Source organism: Empidonax traillii, unplaced genomic scaffold, assembly GCF_003031625.1.
Source record: "Empidonax traillii isolate 1590-97213 ecotype Southwest subspecies unplaced genomic scaffold, ASM303162v1 scaffold1:size7828297, whole genome shotgun sequence".
Lineage (NCBI taxonomy): Eukaryota > Metazoa > Chordata > Aves > Passeriformes > Tyrannidae > Empidonax > Empidonax traillii.
In genome coordinates, this window is record NW_020955194.1 from 7,701,135 (window position 1) to 7,707,983 (window position 6,849).

The window sequence follows — 6,849 nt, forward strand, 5'->3', positions numbered from 1 at the left end:
AACCCCCTTTAAGTACTGAAAGGCCACAAAAAGATTTCCCTTCTCCAGGATAAACAATGTCAGCTCATAATTACTTTGTAGGAGAGGTGCTTCAGACCTCTGATCATCCCTTCTTTGGACCTGCTTTAACAGACCTGTGTCTTTCTTGTGCTGGGAACCACAGATCAGGATGTAGCACTCCAAGTGGGATCTCACAAGGGTGGAGTTCAGGGGGAGAATCACCTCCCTCGACCTGCTGCCTGTGCTGCTTTGGATGCAGCCCAGGATACAGTTGGCTTTCTGGGTTGTAAGCACATGTTGTGGAGTCATATCCAGCTTTTCATCTAATAATATCCTCAAGTTCTGTGCAGGGCTGCTCTCAGTCGGGTCATCCCCAAGTCTGTATTAGTATTGGGGGTTGCTGTTGCCCCCAAGCAGGACCTTGAACTTGGTTTTATGGGTCTTCATGAAGTTCACATGGCCCCAGCCTTTAAGCCTGTCAAGGTCCTTCTGCTTCCTTCTCCCTTCCCTCAAGTACACCACTCAGTATGGTGGCATCTGCATGCTTGAAGAGGCGGCCTCATTCTCAGTGTCTATGTATGTCATTGATGAAGATATTAAATACTATCAGTCCTAGTATGGATGCCTGAGGGACACCACTCATTACTGGTTTCCATTTGAACTATTCCATTGAACTATTAATTGCAACTCTTCGTATGGATATATATGCATGTAAAGCAGTTTCAGTTGAAGTTATTGCAAAATATTTAATATCCTCACTTAAATTTAAATTCATATATTATTATTATATGTATTCACATATGAATAATAAACTTCTACTGCTTGTCAGCTTGTACGGATAAATATATTAAAAAATAAGTACCTTACTTTGAGAGATACTTTTCTAGATTTTTATCTTCATAAACCTCTGCCAGGTGTTATTCTGGGGAACAGTTTTCAAAGTACAATTTAGATAGCTATTCCTGCAAATCTCTCCCTGCTGTTTGCAGCAGAATACAATCTTATTTTTCTTTTGGGTATTAAACAGAATGTAAGCTAACAAAAAGACACAGAAGCAGAGTTCTGACACCTTGTGAGTAAGGCACTAAAGTCTGCTTCATTTGTCAAATAGTTGATGTAGCAGCTAAATAAAAAACTCTTAGTGAAACCTGAGACATTTAGTTTCTTTATATGTGCAAACCAGGCTCTGCTCCTTTGTGTTCATTCCCTCTCTCCTCAGAATGCTTGTAGCCCTTAGTAATGTCTGCTGACATTTAGTCTTAGGGTCAGCATCAAATCCCATTAAAATAATCTGAAAGACTCCTTTTGAGTTGAATGGGCTTTAAATCAGACTCTTATTAGACTCACTTAGTGGTGTAATAAATATTCATAGATGGATGAAAGAAAAGAAAATCACTCCAGATTTGAGTCCAGCAGGAAGATCATTTGATTGCTGAAGGATGCTTGTTGACCAAGAGAGACTCATGGAAATTTACCTTTTGGGGATACGTAGGACGTGGATTAGTGAATAAGGTATTGGAAAAACAAAGCCATAGTAGCACACACCAGATTTTCCAATGGAATCTCTGCAAGAGACTTATATTTTGTTCTTTTTTAAGCTAGATATAATTGGAATTCTTATGAATATTAATTGTTTTTAACAGACCACCTCACTACTAAATAACATAATAGGAACAGTTTCAGTAATCAAAATAAAGCAAAGACATTTCTAACTCTTCTAGTGTTTCACACTATTTACAGCAATTTCATTTATTGCAGCTGTCAGTGGTACAATCTGTTTCATCCTCATGTCATATAATAAAGTCTTACTGACAGGAGTGAAATCAATATTCTCTTTTGTACATAATAAGAATCAAAGACTGATTAGTTTGAGTGGAGACTTGGCTAGAAAGCCTCAGCATGCTTTCTTAGTACATGGACTTTTCATTATGCAGAATGATTAAGATAGGGAAAGGCAGAGAATTTGAGAGAAGTGGACATTAAAACATCATAAGCTGTTAAGAAAATAGGAATTTCTTTTTGGGGAGGCTCTTCTACCCCAACACCAGCAAAAGTAGTTGCAGGATGCAGAAGTTGTACAGTTTTCACAATAGTTTTGTATTAGCTTTTAAACCATTTTTAAAAAGGTGGTACTTTGTTTCTGAAGTGTTAACTTGATAGAAAGACAGGATGCCACAATGACAACCTTTGTTTATACAGAATCTTCTTTCTTCCACCATTCTAATCACAGAGTCATTCTGAAGAAAAGGAAAGAAGGAATCTATTCAACAGACTTAATACAGGCCTGAAAACCCATCTTTGTGAATTAGCAGAGTGGACAAAGATTTGGCGTATAAGTTTCTGTTGTGGTTTAACACCAACACATAGCTCTGCCCCACAAGCCATTTGTTCACTCCAACACATGCTGCTCACTGCAACTGGTGGAGAAGAGAACATGGAGGGTAAAGAGGAACAACTCATGGGTTGAGATAAAGATGGTTTAGTAGGTAAAGCAAAAGCTGCATGTGCAAGCAAAACAAAACAAGGTATTAATTCGCTACTTCCCATGGGCAGGCAGATGCTTAGAGCCATCCCTAGGACATTCAGGCTCCGTCACGCATAACAGCGACTTAGGAACAGGAACTCCTCAACTCTGGACATCCCCCTTTCCTCCTTCTTTATAGCATGAAATATCTGGTTATATTTGGTTAATTCTGGTCATCTGCATGGCTGTGCCCCCATTCTCTCCCAGCCTACTGCACATCCCTCAACCTACTCTCTGGCTGTACAGCAGGAGAAATGGAGAAGACCTCGACACTGCGTAAGCACTGTTCAGCCATAGATAGCACATCCCTGTATTATCAATACTGTTTTGGTCACAAAACCTAAACATAGTAGAAGACCAATACTATGAAGGAAATTAACTATATGCTAGCCAAAACCATTAAGATTCTCAGAGGGCAAGAGTGTTGTCCTCGGCTTCAAATGAGGTTTTTTTGACAAAACCTTGTAATAACGAAATAGTCCATGCATAGCAATGTATTTTCCATCACTGGCACTCTATGTTATTGCATTTTTCACTCAATGCTCTTCCCTCGGTTTAAATGCTATATGTTTGTATAAGAATATCTTCTAAGTCTATTAAAAAGAGGGGGGGAAATTATATTATGACATACCTAAGAAGCTACAAAATGTAATGCACACATTAGGCCTGTCTAGATACAGAAGTAAATGCACATTTTATTTTCTTCTTATCATTACTATTTACCCTTCAGTGGATTCACCTGGCCTAATACAAGTATACAGTGTGTAAATGTAGCTTCAAAATGTGGCATAAGTGACTATTTAAATGCAGAGTCATAAACATCTATACCAATAGAAAGAGAGGCTTAAATGACACTGTCACCTCATCTGCTAGTCTTAGCAGAAAGAGCAAGCAGAAAATGAGTGTCTCAGCTGCTCTATCAGCTATAGACATCCTCCCCTATTAACAGACAGTAGTTAAATTGGTAGGATGAGAATATTACACTAACTCTAGAGCTGCACATGCCATGGACTAAGAAACAGGTGTTCTTTCATCATGTCTGTCAGTTCAGCATCTGTGTAAGGAGAATATTCATTGAAAAATTGTATCTGCAAGGAAAAGCCAAAATTCTAGTGATCTGAAGCTCTATTCTTCACTACTGCTACTAGAATTAACATTCAATCTTTTTTTGATACTTCATTGAAAAATCCAGAAGAAATGCTCACAAAACATTAATAAACATCCACCCTAGTTTTTAGACAGGTATAATTAGTATTAGCTTTCTTAATTTAAAAAATCCTCTTTCAGATACGGCCCTGGAGTATACACAGACTTACAAACAAACGTGATAAAGACAATACATTGAGAGCTTAATTAATAAACTTACTTTGACTTCTCATTTAGAATGTTCAGGTTTTTACACTGATATGTTCCACACTTTGCAGTTACACACTTCTATTTTAAGTATTTCTGTCAGTGCTGAAGATTAAATATAGTTGCCATGTTGCCTTCTGGTAACAAGTATGAATTAAACTCATCTGCAATAAAAGAAAGTTACAAATAGGCTTTTTAAGAACAGAACCTCATACACTGAAGCAAGTAACTTTTTTGTCCTGCTAGCAGATATTGCTGCTACAAAGACCAAATCCTATCCTTGTGAAGTCAAAGAAGTTCATTTAGTCCTCTGAGAATTCTGGCCTCAGTACTTTACAGGTCTTTGGGCTCCTTGACATAAATACTCACAAGCAGAGGAGACAAATGAGGAGAAACAGAAGGAATGAAAAAGCATTACTTGTTAGAACACAAGAGGCTTTACTATTGACCTGGACATTTTTCGACCAATATGCAAAATTAAAATGCCGATGCTTCATGTCCATCAGACTTCATTCTTCAGACAAGGTAAACCCGCAGTCATGCCAAATCTCCCACACTACTTTCTCAGCTTAGATGAAATGTCAGCTGCATTTAGCTTTGTCTCAGAGAACATCATGTCCTGAAAATCTGCCTGCAGAAGACTCACCATGAGGGTGGATTTTTTATCATAACAGCTTCTTGTTCAGCCACAGAGTACCTGAGGCTCCATAGACAAAGGTCGCTTTTTGTCTCACAGTAGGAAAATTAACATGAAAAAATTTACATTAAACCTTAAAGGAAGCTGAACTAATGGAATTCTGATTATGAACATTATGAGAGAAAAAGTATATACAAGTAGAGCTACAGGACGTAGCTTTGCAAGGAGGCAGCTATTGCAGTTCTGTAGGCTCTACAGGATACTGGGAATATGTAGCAGGATATTAGAAATTATGAGGATTGTTATACCATTAGAATAAATGGAAACATAAAGGCATAAAGAACATGAAGTCTGTGTACTTAAAGTCTGCGTACTTAAATTCTTCATTTATGTAAGAAATTTTCCGGGTATCCAAGTGAGGTTAGGGTTAAGTGCTGTGATCAAGCTTGAAAATTCATATTGGTAAAATATTCACCATGGACACTTCATGAAGAAGTTAATCCTAGCAGAGATCCTGTAATTTCTTATCCTGGGTAATTTCATATGACCAACTGTGCTTTGTACATGCCCTTAAAGGAATAAGAAAATACACAGAGAGAAAGTGTGAAGCCTCATATGGGAAACAAACATTGGATTTAATAGAAAAAGAACTGTAAAAATTCTAGAAAGTCCCTCCTCTGACTACCCTAGGAAAAAACAGTAAAGAATTCTTGATGTTTTGGAGGAAACCTGTGAAGAACCCAAATAAACAAAATATTCTACAATTTATTTAGATTTCCTTTGGAGTTAGTTAACTGTTTTAATTGTGGATCTTTTGAAAATGAATATTAAATGTGTTCTGTACATTGATTATTTGTGCATAAAATCTAAGAATAACATAAACCCCAACAACTATTTTTTCAGAAAATAATCTGTAATTCCCAGTGCATAAGGTCACATGGAAAAAGTACTGAAAAAGCACTTAGTTCCTAACTTGGCCTGAGTCTCTAACCATGTCTTTCAATGAGTTTCAAGGTCATCTTTTCTTTTTCTTTGGCATTTGCACAAAAGCTGGAAAAGAAATTCTTTTAAAATTATCTCTCATACAATGAATTAATAGGATGATAAGGTGACACTGGTAAAGAATTATGCGGTGTGGTTTGATGCTTAATCTTCTGTGGCCACATGGCTGAGATGTAAAGTGATGCTGGAACCAGCTCAGTGACCTCATTTCTGTATCTAACATTTTTTTCCCCTTGTTCTAAAATTGGTTTTATGTTACTTCTGCACCTGAAGATGAGAAATTTGCTGCTTCCTTTGAAGAGGTCTCTTCAACAAGGGCCGTAGCTTGACAAGTCACAGGCAGTGAGGATCCACAGAATACAACCTGTCTGAACTTTGTCTCTGTTACAAAATGAGTTTCATTCAAATTTGCCTTATTTTCCCCTCTTAGTCTAATTACAGCAGCTTTACTCCTGTTGGGTTAAAGGCTGTTCCTCACATATTCACAGGTCATCCATTCCAAAACATTAATTGATAGAAGAGGTATGGTCTTTGAAGAATTAAAGAGCTAAAAAAATATAATCAAAGTAAATGTACTAACCATTGCATAGGGGAATAATGTTTACAAATGTGATTTCACGTTTCTTTTTATTTTTTGATTTTATATGAACATATTATATAGAAGTCAGAGCCCATCAGTAATTACAAATTCTATGAACCCTGTTGAGGAAAACAGAAGGATGAAGCTGCACCACTGCAAAATTCTGAAGTAATCAGCACACAGAATTGAGCTGTCACAGATGACAACTGTAAGCGTAACCAAGCCTGAAACAGATGGAACTACCTCATTATTGGATGCAGCCTACCAGTTAATAAATAAATCTATTAACTTTTATTCATATATTAGAGAAAATACATATTATTTTAAAAATCTAACAAATAGTTTGCATAATGATTAATGATAAATATGACAAATGTTGCCCCTGTAATCCAATATGCAGCCTGTAATTAAAATGAAAGGGATACCCCAAAAATTAAAAGCAATTGTAAAGAGATGCTGCTAATGTGACAAAAATGTATTTCAGTCAGAAAACAATTGGTTGTTGAAGGTGTGAAATGAGTAAAATCTCAAGATTTTACTTTTGGTGTATGATTATTTGTATTTTTAACTCTTTTGTTCAAAATGTCCTTTTTCAAATCCTTAAAAAAATGCTAGAATAACCATCTCTACAAAACAGCAACAAAGGCAGTTGAAAATTGTCCCCATGGAGAAAGGGAAGGATCATACCATGAAAACCCTTGGAAATGTCTGCATTCATTGTGATGCAGATTAACAACTTTTTGAATAGCAGTA